Here is a 19,475-nt window from a genome sequence, read left to right on the forward strand (position 1 = left end):
ATTCCTATTCTGTGCATTCACACACAATAACCAAGTCCACTGATTCTGTGTGCATGCTAAGTTGCTTTAGTTGTGTCCAACTCTTTGCAACCCCATGGACTGTAGCCCCCCCAGGCTCCTCTGTCCATGAATTCTCAGGGCAAGAATACTGGGGTGGGTTGCCATTCCTTCCTCCAGGGGATCTTCCTGACCCAGGGACCGAACCCAAATTTCTTATGTCTCCTGCATTGGCAGATGGGGCCGTTACCACTAGTCCACCTGGGAAGCCCCTACTGATGCTACTTCCTCGGTATTTCTCACACTGGTTCCTTCTCTCCCTCCTTGGTCCTGGCTTCCCTGCTGGCTCAGACGGTAAAGCATCTGCCTGCAATATGGGAGACCCGGGTTTGATCCCTGGGTCAGGAAGATCCTCTGGAGAAGGAAATGGCAACCCACTCCAGTACCCTTGCCTGGAAAATCTCATGGACAGAGGAGACTGGGAGGCTACAGTCCATGGGGTCGCAAAGAGTCAGACACGACTGAGCGACTTCACTTTCCTTTTCCTTGGTCCCTGTTCTGGTTCAGGTCCTCATTGCCGCTGATCTGAATTACTGGGCTCCTGGCAGCTCTTCTTGTTCTTCCAGTTCTTCCTCCTTGGTACTACCAGAATGATATTTCTAAGATACATTTGATTGTGACAGTCCTTGGTGCCTTCAGAATAATATACTGACTAGCTGTGTGGCTCTGAGTAAGCTACGTAACACCTCATGTCTTTGTTTCTTAATCTGTAAAGTGGGGATCATTGCAATATCTCTTACAGCTGTTGTGAACATGGGCTCTAATTCAGGTGTAGCACACGGTATATGATAAGCACTCCAAAAATATTACTTCCAGTCATTAGTTTCTCATTTTCTTTATGTGATGCCTGATGCTGGTTTTGTCTCCAGCATCCTTATTACTTTCCTTCTCTTAAACAGTCTCTTAGGTCTTAGTCATGTAGTTCAGGTTGGATTGACCCCATCCCAACTCCAGAGGTGAGTCCCAATTGACATAGGAGTGTTCCATCACCTCAAGCCAAGTCAGACCAATGAAAGCCAAACAGGTTTAATTTCAGTGATTCAGTTTGCATTACTGAAAAGTAAATGCTCCTTACCCCCACTCCAATATTCTTGCCTAGAGAATCCCATGGACAGAGCCTGGTGGGCTATAGTCCATGGGGTTGCAAAGAGTCAGACATGACTGAAGCGACTTAGCACAAGCATGCACAAACTCTCCTTTCCTGGAGATCCTGAACAAGAATATTTGCAGCTCCAGTAGTTACAGGCTACCATTGTTGGATCACAAGTGAAAAGCTAGCTTTATAAGGAATTAAGTCTATGGAGAGAGAACTGTAGGCTTGCAATGAAACATGACTGAGCTGCTGGTTCAAGCTTCACCTGAAGGTAGCCCTCTATCTTGATATTTCATGAGCCCATAAGTTTGCTTTCTTGTTTAGGCCGATTTTATATGGGTTTCCAGCTACTTGCAACATAGAATCTAACATATGGTGCCTGAAAATGGATTCTTGAGCACTTGTTTGTCTTCAGACCATATTGTTCTAAGTGAAGCTGCCTCTGAGGTCCACACCTGCTATGGTAGATTGAGGGGTGGCTCCCCAAAGAAATGTCCACCTAGAGTCTGTGAGTGTGACCTAATTTGGAAAAAGGGTCTTTGCCAATGTCATTAAATTAAGAATGTTAAAATGAGATATTATTGAATTAGCAGGGTGGGCCCTAAATCCAATGACAAGGGTCTTTATGAGAGACAGAAGAGGATACAACATGGATGGAAAAGAAGGGATGGCCATCTGAAGGCAGAAGCGAATGCTGGACTGATGCAACCACAAGCTGATGACTGCCAAGAGTTTCCAGAAACTGCAAGGAAGGATTCTCCCCTAGAGTCTTCTTCACTAGACCTTGGGGCATTTGAATTCAGACTCCTAGCCTTCTAGAACTGTGACAGAATCTATTTCTATTTCTTTAAGCCATCAAATTTGTGGTAATTTGTTAATTAGGAAATTAATACACCTTAGGTGGGCAATTTGCATATCTAGAACTACCTTAATGAGGGGACCCTCCTCCCCAGCAATTCCTATCCCTTATAGGAGAAGTTGCTGTGCTGTGCTAAGTTGCTTTGGTCGTGTCTGACTCTGCGACCCTATGGACTATAGCCCACCAGGCTCTTTTGTCCATGGGATTCTCCTGGCAAGAATACTGGAGTGGGTTGCCATGCCTTTTCTCCAGGGGATTTTCCCAACCCAGGGATTGAACTGGAGTCTTTTATATGTCTCCTGCATTGGCAGGTGGGTTCTTTACCACCAGCGCCACCTGGGAAGCCCTAGAAGTTGCCTGAGTATATTTATTCACATCCTCATAGTCTTCACTATGGTTCTTCTTCTGTAACACAAGATTACTTTCTATATCCATATCCTGAAATTTTATCTTGATCCTTTCCTCTCCTTTTCTATCAAAATTTAAGCCAAACTAGGGTGACCATATGTAGCACTTTGCCCAGAACTGTTCAGTTTATACCTCCTGCCCTCATGTTCTTATTGCTGTTATTTTAATATTATTTATTTGGCTGAGCAGGTCTTGGGGCTTCCCAGGTGGCGCCAGTGATAAAGAACCCATCTGCCAATGCAGGAGAGGAAAGAGACACAGATTCGATCCCAAGGTCGGTAAGATCCCCTGGAGGAGGGCATGGCAACCCATTCCAGCATTCTTGCCTGGAGAATCCCATGGACGGAGGAACTTGGTGAGCTACAGTCCACAGGGTTGCAAGGAGTCTGACTTGACTGATGCGGCAGCACCCACGAACACTGCCACGTCTTAGTTATGCCCTCAGGATCATTTTATTAATTGTTGTCACATGTGGGATCTAGTTTCCAGATCAGAGATCAAACCCAGAACCCCGGCACTGGGAGCATGAGGTCTTAACCAATGAGCCACCAGGGATTCCCCCAATGTTGTTGTTATTAGTAGCAGACTTTCACTCTCAAAGTGTCTTAATTTGCTCAATTAATTCTACAGTCAGCCTTGTGAATGAAATCGGCCAGCCTCTGCCAAGCTCACTGTGTTAAAGATACCAGTCATCACCTTCCTACCCACACTTCCTGAGGGAAAATTTCGTTCCCAAAGCTCTGACCCTTAATGACCGGCACCACTTGTTGCCCCACTCTCGACTCAGCAGCAGCAGCAGCGTGATGGATTGGGGTGGTCAGAAGCAAGTCATTTTTTGGTCATCTGTCTTAAAAAGGTGAGCTGGCTATACTAAACTCTTCTCTTAGAGGTTTGAAATTGGAAAATGGAGAGACTTAAGCGACGAGGAACACAGCTATCATGAAAGAGCGTGAGGCAGCGTTCAAGACTTGAGGAACAATCAGTTTCCCTGTCCCCAAGGAACAGGATGGAGGAACCATCAATACGACTGTAGGCTTACACATCCAGAGTTGCCCTCCAGGGGGCGCCATTCACACAGAACACCTCGTGACTAATTCTGAAGCCGTGTGATGCGGGTAGCCCTGATTGTTTTGCTTCCTGGAATCTTTCTGTTATAGTTCCGGTTCTTATATATTTCTATCAGTGGTTCTCAGACGCGGCTGTCTGTCAGAATTACCTGAGGACATTAAAAAAAAAAAAAAATCCCGCTCCCCAGGTCGCACTTCACACTGAATAAATGAGAATCTCTTGAGTGAGAACCAGGTCTCAGTAGTTTGAAAAACCTCTCGGGTGAGGTGAATGTGTAATCAAGATTGTGAATCACCTGATCAGGGAGTGATTCCTGGGCCCCTTCTCTGAGGTCATGTGAGTGGGTCTCAAGTTGCAACCAAAGGATTTGTATGCATGGCTCCTCCCAGGCTTCTGAAGGAGCTTGGGCACTCCTTGGTGTTCTAGATGGTAGGATATGGCCTATGACAGTCTTCTTACTGACCAGCTGTCATAATCCTTATCTAGAAAAATCTGGTGCACTTTGCCTAACACTCTAAATAATGAGGTAGTTAAATTGCTGGCTAATTTCATGAGCGGTCAGAATAGCTCTTTGCATGAAAATGAGAATTATGTAAAACAGAATCTTGTTTTTGTTCATCCCTCCTGCTTTGCCTCTCTTGATGCTTCTGTGGACAGGGTGAGTCATCTCTCAGCTACAACTGGACTGGAGTTACTTTTAAACTACACAGCAAAAAGTTGATTGTGCTTTTTCTTTTTCTTTCAGTATTTCACACTGGCTTCAGGCTGTTCGTTTTCAATCATGTTTTTGCCCTTCTGCCTGGATATAAACATTCCTGTCTCACCTGCAGCAGCTGGCAGATGCCAGAGGTTTATAAAAGAGCATAGGGACATAAGAACTATATTTGGGAATGGCCACTTTGAATGACAAACTGATTCATGCTCTGGAATTTTCTTAATTAAATAGACCTGGAGGAACAGACTTTTCTGTCCACTAGATGACTTCCTCCTGTCTTTGCTGGAAGAATCATTGATCATTTGTTATTATTAGCAGCACCCACCCACCCAATACCTGAACACCACTTTTAGAAATGAGATTAAATGATCTGATTCCAGAGAGAAAAATCTCTCATGATCAACAGTGACAGGCAGGACTGCCGACACCACCATGGTGATTTACTTAGTTTTCCCATGAAAAGGTAACGGGGAGAAAAGGACAAGCTAAGTCTTTTCCAGGGAGACATGGAGCCCTGGGCTCATGCATGAAGCTCCAGCCTGCGACGGGCCTTCATAATCCCTGGCTTCTCCATTGAATGCAGTGCCCAGAGATTTGAACAGATGCCAGCCAGAGGTGAAACTGTGAGAATTCTGGACCAGGCATTCTCTAGAAGAAAGAAAAATACTCATCAGTTTTAGAATTCTCCGTGCTCTTTCTTCTTTGCTTTTTCACACCTGTTCTTCTCACCTGCCTGGTGAACTCATTCCCATCCTTCAAGACCCAGCTTACACAACCCTCTGTGAAGGTCCCTCTCGTTTTCTGTGCTAGGACGTGTGGCTCCTGGCCATAATGTTATTTTCGTACTTATTATTCTCTTTACTTAGCTATAGCCTTTCTCACTAGTTAAAAAACCCTCTGGAAAATTCCCTGGCAGTCCAGTGGTTAGGGCTCCCATGCTTCCATTGCAGAGGGCATGGGTTCGATCCCTGGTCGGGGAACTAAGATCCCACATGCCATGTGGCAAGGCCAATAAATAAATTAATTAATTAATTTAATTAAAATGCTCCGAAGGTGGGACTGACTCTCTGACGTGTCCCTTTACCCTGAAGCCTATACAAGTCCTGCTGGCACAGAGCTGGTACTCAAGAAATAGATGATGAATTTAGAATGACACTGGAAGGAAGACAAGAATGAATGGTATGTCTCTGAGTGCAGCACTTCCATACATGATCTTATTAAAGCTTAACAACCTTAAGAGGTAAATAGAAATATAAGAAATATTACAGTGCTTTCTTTCTCACTGCTAATAATGGGCAGGGGTCAGAGTGGCTCTCTGACTCCCAGTCACATTCTTTCTCCATCCTGTGATAGCCTGAGTTTCTCAAAAGGCCTTTTTGAAAATGGGAACATATATTCCTTTTCCTTAAACAGAGCATGCTAACCAGCATAACTCAGTTCATTTGAAAATTCCTATTTTGAGGGCATTAGCTTAATTTTCGCCTCTTATATGCAAAACCTTTGAAAAGTAGAAGTATCCACAATTACACAGAGAAGTGGTTCTTTCAGGAAAAATTTAGCAGGAAACTCATGCCCATATTCAGCATCTTAAATTATAAGTATCAAGTGGTCTTATGAGATAGGAGCACACAGTGCGGTGGGCTTCTTTCAAAAGGCCCGTTTAGAAATACAGCACAGGGACTTCCCTGGTGGTCCATGGTTAAGACGCCAAACTTCCAATGCAGGAGACGCAGGTTCGATTCCTGGTTGGGGAACTGAAATCCTACGTGGGGCCAAAAAAAAAAAAAGACAGAGATTGACTCTACCCAATCAACTGTGTACTTGAAGTTCTCAAAATAAAGGTTTTCATTTCCCCAAAAGAATTATTAAAGGAAAAAAAGTGCAGCATGGAGTGCATTGGCATCTCTCAAAAGCAGACACATCCTGCAGTGGCGACAAAATGATCTCAATCCCACGAGACTGTAATAGAATAACCCCATCTATAGATGAGCTCAGAGGGCAGGGTAAGAGTAGTAAGGGCCTCCGTGTGTCACCACGGGCAATGTGCGAGACTGTTCCGGAGACTGTGATAAGCATTACAGGCCTCAGTATCAGTGATACCCTGCAAGCATGCTCACGAGAGCATTACTCACAACAGCTAAAACGTGGAAGCCACCCAAGTGTCCATGGATGGATGAATAGATGGCAAAATGGAATATTGTTGTTCAGTTGCTCAGGCGTGTCCGACTCTTTGAGATCCCATGGCCTGTAGTGTGCCAGGCTCCTCTGTCCATGGGATTTTCCAGGCAAGAATACTGGAGTGGGTAACCATTCCTTTCTCCAGGGTCTCTTCCCAACCCAGGGATCAAACCTGGGTGTCCTGCATTACAGGCAGATACTTTACTGTCTGAAGCACCAGGGAAGCCCTACAATGGAAGATTATTCATCCTTTAAAAGGGAGGAAATTCTGGCACATGCTGCAACATGATGAACCTTCAGCACGCTATGCTAAGTGACATAGTGAAATAAGTCAGCCACTAAAAGACACACGCAGTATGGTTCCTCTTATATGAGGTGCTTAGAATAGTCCAAATCATAGAGGTGGAAAGCAGAATGGTGGTTGCCAGGGAGTGTGGGGAGTGGGGAGTTAATGTTTAATAGACGAGGAGTACTAGTTTGTGAAGAAGGAACACTTCTGGAGATGGATGGTGGCACGTTATGAAAGTGTTTAATACTGTTGATCAGTACACTTAAAAATGGTGAATTTTATGATACACATATTTTATCATAATAAAAAACTGGGGAATCAAACCAAAAATAGAATGTATGTATGTGTGTGCTCAGTCACTCGGTCGTGTCTGACTCTTTGTGACCCCATGGACTGTAGCCCCCCAGCCGCCTCTGTCCGTGGGATTCTCCAGGCAAGAATACTGGAGTGGGTGGCCATTTCCTCCTCCAGGGGATCTTCCCCGACCCAGGGGCACAGCAATCTGATAGCTTTGGTTCCCTCTGGGTTGGGTTAGGGAGGAAAACAGGATTGTGGGGAGGTGGGGAGGAGAGGCAGATGGAGCTTGATCCTTATTTGTAATGCAAAATGAATGCCTGCTTCCTCCTTCCCCGCCCCCGCCTCCCCCGCCTCTGCCTCCTGATTAGGTTCCAAACTCTGTTCTACCTGTTATTAAGTGAAGTTGCTCAGTCGTGTCCGACTCTGCAATCCCATGGACTGTAGATGGGATCTACAGTAGGCTACAATCCCATGGACTGTAGCCTACCAGGATCCTCCGTCCATGGGATTTTCCAGGCAAGAGTACTGGAGTGGGTTGCCATTTCCTTCTCTAGGGGATCTTCCCGGCCCAGGGATCGAACCCGGGTCTCCAGCATTATAGGCAGACTCTTTACCAACTGAGCCACCAGGGAAGTCCTCTACCTGTGATTGGCACCCTCCAAACCACATCCTGGAGCCTAAGTACCAGGAGGTGTGGGAAATGCCAATTTTATCTTCCCGCCTGTCCCTGATAGAAAAGGGTTGGGCAGCCTGGGGAGTTTATCAATGCACACAATAATACCCCGGACAATGAAGGCTTTGGCCAATTGCCAAATAAAATCAAGCTAAAGCGAAAAGAACATAGTCTGAAACTGCAATAGTATAAGCACACAAGAGACAGAAGTGCACACAAGCTCTTGATCTCTGTGAACTCTGACATTTCTGCCCTCCTCCCAGGGGGTCTCCCCACCATCCAACTTCCAGAAAGACCCACTCTCATTTCCCCTTGGGATGTTTTCATTCTCTGTCATGAGGAAAGGCACCATGATGAAATAATTTATGGAAATATTTGGGAACAAAAATGTTCATCACCAAGTTACTTATCATCATAAAGTTGGAAATATTTTGCATATTCAAAAGCAGGAAGGAATTTGTGTATTTATGATGAATTCTTTGTTTTTCCTTTTTCTTTTTTTTTGACCACAGCAATCAGCTTATGGGATCTTAGTTCCGCAAAGTGAAGTGAAGTCGCTCAGTCGTTTCCGACTCTGCGACCCCATGGACTGTAACCTACCAGGCTCCTCTGTCCATGGGATTCTCCAGCCAAGAGTACTGGAGTGGGGTGCCGTTTCCTTCTCCAGGGTCAACCAGAGATCAAACCTAGGCCCCCAGCAGTGGAAGGGTGGAGTTCTAACCACTGGCCCATTAGGGAAGTCCCTATTTATGTATTTAGGGACTGAGAAAAAAGTCAAAAGTGAAATTTCAAAATATTACATAGGACTGTGCTAAGTCACTTCAGTCATGTCTGATTCTTTGCGACTCAATGGACTGTAACCCACCAGGCTCCTCTGTCCATCAGATTCTCCAGGCAAGAATATTGGAGTGGGCCGCCATGCTCCTCTACAGGGAATCTTCCCAACCCAGGGATTGAACCTGCATCTCTTAAATCTCCTGCATTTGGCAAGCAGGTTCTTTACCACTCACACCACTAGGAAGCCCCATTTTCCTTATGAAAGTAAAAAGTGAAAGTGGCTCAGTCGTGTCTGACTCCTCATGACCCCATGGACGGTAGACTGCCAGGCTCCTCTGTCCACGGAACTCTCCAAGCAAGAACACTGGGGTGGGTAGCCACATTATGAGTATTTTCTTTGTAGTTCTTCTTTTTTTATTTTCCAATTTTTTCACAGTGAGTTTGTAAGGATAATTGGAAATCTTGTTATTTTCATTTTTTTAAAAAAGAAACACATACCACCATCCCTTTCTTCCACCACTCTTGCTGAGTTTCACCTCTTGACCATGCTTATTTTCCAGACAAGAAGTTACACTCTTCTCTGCCTGCTTCCATCTCACTTCCAATAACTGCAGCTCACCCCCCACTCCCCACACCTGCCCCAGGGGAAGATCATGCTTTTAGGATTTAGGGATGGAGAATTTTCAGATGCTCCCCACAGGTTAGCCCCACTGGCAGAGGCCATGCATGGGTGGAGAGAGGGACTCTTTGGTACAGAGCTAGACGGAGGCATGGTCTGAACCCCACAAACACCCGTGTCACCTCCCCTGTAAGGAACTGTCCAGTGCCAAACAGTTGAGTTCTCAGTTCCCGGCTTCCATTGTCACCCGGGTCAGTAAATGGATCAAACAGAAAGTGAGAAAATGTGAGCTGTGATGACTATGAGAACCCCTGATGCTAAGAGGCGACTCATTGGAAAAGACCTTGATGCTGGGAAAGGCTGAAGGCAAGAGGAGAAGAGGGCGACAGAGGATGGTTGGATGGCATCAGTGGTCATGAGTTTGAGCAGACCCCGGGAGATAGTGAAGGACAGGGAAGCCTGGCATCCTGCAGTCCATGGGCTCGCAAAGTCGGATACGACCCTTTGCGACTGAATGACAAGGGAGACCACCCACAGATCCCCTGTTAGCCACAGATCCTCTCTGCTATTGTCATTTAAGGTCCCCAGGCCAGACCTAGACAGTCTGATAATTCAGGCCTGGTTGGCCACGTTAATTTCACCCTTCAGATCAAAAGTCTAGTCCGTGGTTAGAAATTATTTTTTCCCATTTTAGATAGAATCTGCATAGCCGATTATTCTGCATAGCAGAGTAAGCCTCCCGCAGGCTGGCGTCAGAAGGCTACGCTGTCACCTGCAGACATCTCCAGGGGGGCTGGGGGAATGTTAGTGATAAGGAATTGTTTACTGGGTGCCTCCAGACTGTAGTGCCCTCTGGGCAGCCCAGCCCTGGAGGAAGAGCAGCAGAACAAGCACTAAAGAGCAAGAGATGGCAGGGTCAGAAATGGCTGTTAGCTCAGAGAACTAGGCTTGCTGAGCAGTAAGCTCGGAAAAAAATTGCAAAATGCTTTCAGGTGGGGCTCCCAGTGCAGAATACTAAGCCTGGTGACGAAGGTGCTTTTGCTGTGAACTCCACCCCTTGGTGACCGAGCCCCGCCCCTTGGTGACCGAGCTCCACCCCTGGTGACCGAGCCCCGCCCCTTGCCTGCGCAATAGACAGCCCTGAGAGGTGACCAAGACTCAAGTAGCTCAGGCCACAGAAAGGAAAGTGTGGTGAGGAAAGAGACCAGTAACATAGACTTTCTGAGCACCTTCTGACTGTTAGAACACCTTAGAGTCCGCGGCCAGCGAGAGAGTGCAGAAACAGCAGGATCCAGCACGTTTGTGCTTAATCCGGAGGAAACAAACACATTGGCTAAGGAGAGGGCTGCTGCAGAGGTGGAGAAACAGTGAGCAGGTGCCCGTTCTGTCCTTGGACCAATTGGGAGAAAGCCCTCCCTCACCAGTTTGTCAGGAGTGGCAGTAAAAGGGAAAGCTCCCCCTGCTTCCCCATCCCACTCCCCCAAAGCCAGACTATAAACGCTGCTAGGTTCCAAGAATGCAGAGACCCTGTGTGTTTTCTTTTACCATTCCTTCTGCAGCCCCAAGGCTGTGTCTGAAACATCATAGATGCTCAGAAAATATTTGTTGTCCTGAGGGAGAAACAAAGTGGGAAACTAGAAGCTAGAAAATCTGCAAGTGCGGTGTGGGTCATTTCTTACTTCTCTCTGTTCACCTGACCTGGATTTCAGGCCCTTCTGAGTATGTGATTCTGGACGAGTTGCCACTTCTCATAACCGCATGCTTAGTTTTGGTTTGGTTTTTCATTTGTAAGGTGATGATAACAATACTTCTTAGGGTTCTTGTCAGGGCTAAATGAGGTAATGTATATCAAAGAGATTTGTGAACTGTCAAGTGTTAGATAAATGCTAACTTTCTGCTGTTTTGTGAGGATGATATGATGATGTTGAGGATGGTGATAGCAATGATGAAACAATGATGGTTTCTTTTGGAAGAGAAGGTTGTGAAACTCTGAAGTGAACTTAAGAGAATGTCGTATGTGGAACCAGAGTGGATGTGTTGATGGAAAGAAAGGGTCACAGGGGCCAGAGACCCCAGTGCAGAATTTTGCTCACATGGCTTGCGTAGTCACCCTTTATGTTGCTAGATTTGAACTCTGGATTAGGAAAGCTCATTTAGAGTAAGGAGCATCCTTTACTCCTGTTTGTTCTTCATGCCGCTTACACAGTACGTTGTTCATAAACAAGCAGTAAACATTTGTTGGGGGGAAATAACGAATGAATGATTTGATGAAGGGTGACATAGCTGCAATGGGCAAAGAGAAATGAAAATATTATCTAGGCAGAGATTTCTCCCTGAAAGTAATTTGTTCAGGCAGAATCAAAACTGATCTTGTCACTTCCTAATTTAAAAACTCCATTGATTCTTCGCTGCTCAAAAAATGAAGTTCAAGTGTATTAGGAGGGCATACAAGGCCCTTCAGAAACTAGATCCAACCTCTCTCTCTCTTTTTTTTTAAAGAATATTTATTTACTTATTTCGCTGCATTGTGTCCTAGATGTAGCACGCAAGCGTTTTGTTGCAGAGCGTGGGCTTCTCTCTAGTTGTGGTTTAAGCTCAGTAGTCGCAGCACAGCCTTAGTTGTCCTTCTGCATGTGGGATCTTAGTTCCCTCACCAGGGGTCAAACCTGTGTCCTCTGCATTGGAAAACGGATTCTTAACTACTGGACCACCAGGGAAAACCCCCAGCCTATCTCTCTAGTCTCATTTTCCTTCCTTCACTCCATCTCCCCAAACCCTAATTCCTTCCACAGCTGTCTTTACTCACCCACATTCTAACAATGCTGGACTCCTCAGGGTTCCCTGGACAGGCCAAGTCTTTCCCCAGTCTATTTCCTTCTGCTGGCACACTCCTGTGCATCCATGGAGATACAATTTCTGTGCTGTCTGTTTTGGAAAGTGGTCCCTGATGTGCCAGACATTTGTTCATTCACAGAACTAGTGTTTCCTTAGCACCTGTGTGAGCAGGCCACCCAAGATGGCTGTTCTCTCGCTCTCTGAGCAGCTCCTGTTCAACCGGTCGCTGCTTCACCTCTACCCTACTCACTTGATAGACCTTTCCTCTTCTTCAGGGGCCTAACCAGTAAATGCCTGTGTACTTGCCCCTGGCCCCAACTAGCGATGGTTCTAATCTTTACATCAGCACTACCTACCCTGTGATAGTTTAGCAATGGGGCAATAAGGCACACCAGTCTGCTGGTTTCCCTGGTAACCCCCATAAGAGGTAATCTCCCTCTTCCCCAGTAGTGAAGACTACTGCTATATCCTGCCCACCATCTTTCTCGGTGGAGTGTCACCCCAGGTCTTTGCTTCAGACACGTGAGTCCCCCGTCCATCAAGTCACTGCTGTCTCTGTTGCTGGCCCTGGGCTCTATCTTTGGTCTTGTGATTGGGCAAGGACAGGGCTTGCAGGCCCGTGGTTGCAGCCTGACAACCTGCTGTGAGCCAGACACTGTTCTAAGTGCTGGAGACAGCAGTGAACACATCAGACTGTGTCTCCATCCTCATGGAGCATTCATTCAAATAAAAGGGGGTGGGAATGCAAAGCAAAGGAAAGAAAATCATTATATACTATGCTGTTGTTCAGTCTCTGAGTCATGTTTGACTCTTTGCGACTGCAGCACGCCAAGCTTCCCTATCCCCTACTATCTCCCAGAGTTTGCTCATCCATCGCATCAGTGATGCCATCTAACCATCTCATCCTCTGCTGCCCCCTTCTCCTTTTGCCTGTGTATACTGTTAGGATGTTGTAAAAGTAAGAGGGCTGGGGGATTGAGGAAGGGGTTGAGAATTCTGTTTTATTTAGGGTGATGTATCAGTCAGGATAAGATGGCTTATGTTGCAATTAAAAAACAGCCCCCTAAAATCTTAGTTTTAAAACAAAGATTTGCTTCTAGTCACGCTCCTTGATTATGGAGGGTCATCTAGGGCCTAGCTCCACGTTCCTCACTCTGAAGACAAGCCCAAGCAAACATTTCTTTTTTTTTTTATTTTATATTGGAACATAGTTGATTAACAATGCTGTATTAGTTTAAGGTGTACAGCAAGGTGACTCAGTTACATATATACATGTATGTATTCTTTTTCAAACTCTTTTCCCATTTAGATTATTACAGAATACTGAGCAGAGCTCCCAAGCAAACATTGCTTTGGCAGAGGCTAAAGAAAAGGAGAGGAAGCAGGCACCAGTGCTAAGGATTTCACCTGAAAATGGTGAAATCCAGGTCCTCTCTGCTCACTTTTCACTGGCCCAGATAAATCACATGATCACGCCTGAGTTACACAGGATGTGGAAAGAGCAGTCGTACCATCTTCCTAAGAAGAGAGAACTGAATGTGTGTGACAGCATTGATGATTGCTACACACGGTCAAAGAAGGCCTCTGATGATAAAGAGACACTTAGGCAGAAAACTCAAGAAAGTAAGGCGTTAGCTGGTAGATATTGGGGGTGGGGGACATCATCCTTCTGGATTCTCAGGCCTAACAGCTTAGAGTCATCCTGACTCTCCTCTCGTCCTTTCACTGCTCACATCAAATCTACCAGTAAATCCCATCGCCTATACCGTCAAACCATTTCCAGATTTGAGTGCTGCTCACTTCCTGCAGTGCTGGTTCAAGCCTCAGCATCTCTTTCCTGTCTTTTTTTTTTTTTCCTGATTGTTGGGCTGCACTGCCAAGCATGTGGGATCTTAGTTGCCTGACCAAGGACCAAACCTGTGTTCCATGCATTGGCAGTGTGAAGGCTTAACCAGTGGACCACCAGGGACATCCCCTCCCCTCTGGATTATTGCAGAAGCCTCTCACCCGCTCTCACTGCAGTCTGTTCTCCCCACAGCAACCAGAGGGACACTCCAAATTGAAGTCAGAGCATGACACTCCTTTGCCCAAACTCTTCTATTGTTTCCCATCTTTCTTGGAGTAATAGCCCTATATCCCCTACAGAGCCTCACGCCATCCACACCTCACCCACCCAGTTCCACCCTCCCTTCTCTCTGCCCTCATCCACAGTTCTCCCTCTCTCGTTCACTTCGCTCCAACGACACTGGCCTCTGTGATTTGTCACCAGTTTGCTCAATAATGATTTGAGTGCCTGCTCTATTCTAGGCACCAAAATGTAAGACTGAAAACAGAGTTAAAAGCAGAGACCAACACTATACTTTCCATGCTCATGCTTAGTCGTGTCTGACTCTTTGGACCCAGTGGATTGTAGCCCACCAGGCTCCTCTGTCCACGGGATTTTTCAGGCAAGAATACTGGAATGTGTTGCCATTTCCTTCTCCAAGGGATCTCCCCAACCCAGGGATCGAACCCAGGTCTCCTGTGTCTCCTGCATTGCAGGCAGATTCTTTACCTGCTGAACCATCAGGGAAGCCCATACCATAGTGTGTTTCCTCATCTCTCTCCCTACTACACTAGTATCTCTGTTTCCATGTTATTCATCTGTATATCTATATGCCCAGCACTATGTTTGGCATGGCTTGTTAAGTGAACAATACATGTTTGAGCAGAAGATAGAAAGATGGATAGACAGATAAATTAGATAAATGGATTGCCTGACCGACTTCCACTTTATTGAAGTTGTGGCATGTGCTATGGGTTCTTCGAGGTGGAATATACCAGCCTCTAAGAGCTGAGGCCATTTGCAAGGAAAGCCTAACAGCAGAGGGCCCTATCTGAATTTGATTGGTATTTTCAAGGAGACAATAAAAGTAAGCAGACTTTCTTGTATGAATCTAAAATGATTTAGCCTTGCCAGATGAGTCAACCATAGAAAAGAAACTCGGGCTCATGTGGTCAACCACAGCCCGTTTACATACCCCTTGGTTTGACTTGAACTTTAAGGAGAGGAAGGAGGATGGGTTGATAAGGTCAGAAATAAAAGTAACAGATGACCCACAACATTGGTGGAAAGCATTCGAGGGCCCATCAAAATTCTATTTAAACGAATAAGTTTTCTGTTTACATCTTGTAGTTAAAATCCTCAAATGTGAATATGTAATCTTTCCACTTCCATTCATGTCAGTTTCAGAGAACTCAAGTTATTAATGTGTCCCAGAAGCCAGTTTATCTAAATTGAAGCTGTAACTCCTGCTAAGAGAAATACTAGACTTTAATGTAAAACTAGAAAAGAAATTCATCCAGAAGTTACCAAAAAAAAAAAATTCTTAATAGATCCCCCCTCAAAAATGGTTCCTTTCTTCTTTAGAAAGATGAAAGTTCCTCCCTCTGATTGGAAAAAAAGACAGCATATGTGGTCATACAGCATTTCATAGATGTGAGCTGCTGTGGCTGGCTCAGCTTCTGCCACGTGATTGGGAAGTTTGCCTTCCTGGTGGCAATTGAAAGGGAGAGAGTTGGAGCACTTAGGGATGTGGAGAGGCCGCCAGCTGAGTCAAGTTCTGGGCCCCCAGTGGTTGACAGAGAACTCGCAGCCAACGCAGGGTAGCGGGTGTTGTCAGTGATGGTGCGCTGCTCAGAGTCGTGTCCGACTCTGTGTGACCCTATGGACTGTAGCCCACCAGGCTCCTCTGTCCTTGGATTTTATGTCCTCCTCCAGGGGATCTTCCCGAGCCAGGGACTGAAACTGTGTCTCTTACGTCTCTTTGTGTTGCCAGGCAGGTTCTTTATCACTAGAGCTACCTTGAAAGGGTGTGTCCTACAGATTATGTACCAGCAAACACAGATGATTTTTATTTCTCTGAACACACAGGGGATGTGTTTATATGATTACATTGTATTCTATGTGAGCTCCGGTTGTGGCTCACAACCCAAGAAGGTGGTAAATCCCAATTAGAAAGCATCATTTTTTCTCCTCTTTAAAAAATATTCATTTTTGTTTGTTGATTGTTTTGGCTGCACTGGGTCCTCGTCACAGCACGTGGGGTCTTGGACCTTCATTTTGTCACTCGGGATCTTTAGCTGAAGCACTTGAACTCTTCAGCTGTGGCATGTGGGATCTAGTTTCCCAACCAGGGATTGAATACAGGCCTCCTGCATTGGGAGTGAGGGGTCTTCGCCACTGGGCCACTAGGGAAGTCCCCCTCATGTCTCCTTTTTAGACACAATGCCATTTCATATAGGGATGAAACCTTAGCAGAAGATTAATATATGCCAATTGAATAAATGACTGAGTGAAAAACACTGCCACTGAGAGGAAGCAGCAAGGGTAAGAGCTGCTAGAAAATCTTGATTGATTCTCTTTAGAGGTTAACAGTACACCTTATGCGTCATAGAAACCTGGTAATTTTGGTTTTAAAGTATAGACAATATTTTAAAAAAACAACCTGGAAATGCTTTTCTATGTAAAAAGCAAACTACAAAATACTGAGGGCTTCTAAGTTTCTGAAAGGATAATGTAGGTAGTGTAGGGTCTGCTGGTAAATTTCAGATGGTGGCAATGTAAATTAAGTGGCAATTTCAAAGACAGGTGGGTCCCAGAATAAAGTCAGAGTGGGAACTAAAAGCAAACTCAAAAGGGATAAAACCATGTATGTGCACAGCAGGTACCTGAACAGCCTAAAAGGTTTAGGCTCCCTTTCTGTAGACTTTCAGAAAAGGAGCCTTTCAGTGAGAGGTTTATTTTCATGAGACTTTTGTTCCTGTGGTGATCTGCATACTTTTGCTACTGTCTACTTGGCATAAATCATTTGTGAAGAGATGAAAACGTCTCTCACTAGCAGACACAGAACCTCTTTGAACCGGCTTGCCTCTGTGCTTCACCCTCCGGGTTCTGAAAAGTGAAAGCTTCCACACCCCAGCGGGCTCAATGTATCATCCCAGGGTGCTGGTGCTCGTGGCGTTGATTTTGTATGAATCTGGCTATGGCAAGGGCAACCTAAAAGTTACATGAAGATGAGAATCAAAGGACACCAGAGCAAAGAGAACAGGAGCTCAAAACAGCAGAAACAGAAACAAGCAGAGCACACAAGGTGTAGAAGCTCAAGGCACCTAGAAGTAAGTCACACTCACTGAAGTAGCTCTTGCGATCTCCACAGGTGTTTTTTGATGGGCGCGGATGGCACCAGCTCCATATACAGGCATCCCCCCCTTTACTGTGCCCGATTTGGATTTGATAAACGAAGCAAAGCACCCTCTGCAGTAGGCTGATCCATGAATCCAAAGACCCAAGTTCTGGGTTCTGATCTTCTTCTTACTAGTTTGTTGATGTATCTTTTCTTTAGTTCTTTTATCTCTAGCTGGTTGAATGATGGAGGTGGTGGTTCAGTTGCTCAGTGGTGTCCAACTCTTGTGACCCCATGGCCTGTAACCTGGCAGTCTCTTCTGTCCGTGGGACTTTCCAAGCAAGAAAACCGGAGTGGGTTGCCATTTCCTTCTCCAGGGGATCTTCCCAACCCAGGGATTGAATCTAGGTTACCTGCATTGCAGGCAGTCTCCTGCAATGCAGGTGGATTCTTTACCAACTGAGCCACCAGGGAAGCCTCAGCTGGTTGCATGCTTAGCTTTCATTGTTCACCTGTAGGCTGTAGGTAAAAATGCCTGCCTGCCTTGTTGTAGGGGAATAAGTGAGAGAAAGGACATGAATGCACCCTGGAGATGTGAATTCCAGGAGGCAGTCATGGCATGATTTTGGGGCTGAAGATGAAAGAGATAGAGATCTTAGTAGATCAGAGGCCACCACTCAGACAGAACCTCATAGTCAGCTGTCACAAAGTCACTGGGATTTTATTAATGTAACCAGAGCATACTAGACTCAGAAGGTTGGATTCATGCAAACCAAACTTACAAGAGAACAGTATTTGAATTAGAATGTCAGTTTATTTAATATGCAGTGGGAGATAGCCCTATACAGTGACAAGAAGGTTTGTAACTATTACCCAAGAAATCCCCCTCCTAATTTATGAAGGTGGCCAGCAGTTGTTTTAATGAGAAGATTGGACAGGATTCTCAGCTAGATGCAGTAGAAAATAACTATGTAAATGGGTGTAAGTACAAAAGCAATTTATTAAAATTACATTGGACATTTGGAATTGTGATCGGCTATAGACAAGGGCAAGGCTCCAGAACGGGCCTGAGAGCTGGTATAGAGAAGGCGTTCTGCTTCAGCCACTGGGCATTGGGTATTGCACTTTGCACTGAGCAGAGTCTGAGGTATTGTTTGTAGGAATAACAAACGCCCACGACCGTCCACCCCTTTGGCTATCCAGCAGTAACAGACACTCTTCTTCATCCCGAATGCTTCTACCTGATGAAGTGTAACCATCCCTCACACAGTCGGACAATCTTTCACTCCTTCCTCAGAAAGATAGCAACACCAAAGCTTATCAGGGACTGCATCCAGCTCATGACCTGGAAGTCTCAGTGGGACTCTTCTGTCTCTAGAAGAGGAATATCTGTGGTGATTTTCTAGAATACCGATAATATCCTATGGACTAGATATTAAAGGAGTAAAGATTTAGTGGTAATTAAAGGGGGTTTCCCAGGTGGCTCAGTGGAAAAGAATCCGCCTGCCAATGCAGGAGACCCAGGAGGTGTGGGTTTGATCCCTGGGTCCAGAATATCCCCTGGAGTAGGAAATGGCAACCCACTCCAGTATTCTTGCCTGGAGAATCCCCATGGACAGAGGAGCCTGGTGGGCTACAGTCCACGGGGTCACAGAGAATTGGACACGACTGAGCAACTGAGCACACACACAATAGTTAAGGCAACCACTACCAACTTATTCTATTCAAAATCATGGAGATGGGAAGAGAAAAAAGGAAAAATAGTTAAAATATGAACATGACACCATAGTGAAGAAAATACAGAAAAAAATATAACTGAAGAGTCAAGACGACCCGATTGCCTATTGTCCCATTATTAGTGTTTCTCCTTTTCTAAATTTATTTATTTGTCTGCACTAGGTCTTCATTTCAGCATGTAGCATTTTTAGTTGCAGCCTGGGAACTCTTAGGTGCAGCATGTGGGATCTAGTTCCCAGACCAGGGGTCAAACCCGGGTCCTCTGCATTGGGAGCATGTAGTCTTTTAGCCACTGGACCACCAAGGACGTCCCCCACGATCAGTCTTTAACAGGGCTGACCAGCAAGCACGAGATGTTTTTCAAAGGTGAACAGTGCCTTCACTTGCTAGAAAGCCTTAGGGACCGCGTCTGTGGCAATCCCCTTGAGATTCCCTACAGGCTTCATTCCACGTGACACTTCGAAACAAACCCTTGGAGCCTTGTTGCTCTGCCATCACAATCAGCTGGAGAGAATTCTCTTGCCCCCGGCTCTACTTAAAGCTGCTTGTCTTTCAATGTGTAGTGAGCAGAAACAGAACACCCAAAGGTGGTATAGGTTTTCTACAAAATCCAAACATTTCCACTAAGCGTTTTCTTTTCCCTTAGTGGCAGGGGTTACAAGATGTAGCAACAAGGTGTTGACCTGTAATGGTATCCCATCCTGC

Source organism: Bos mutus, chromosome 12 (genome assembly GCF_027580195.1).
Source record: "Bos mutus isolate GX-2022 chromosome 12, NWIPB_WYAK_1.1, whole genome shotgun sequence".
Lineage (NCBI taxonomy): Eukaryota > Metazoa > Chordata > Mammalia > Artiodactyla > Bovidae > Bos > Bos mutus.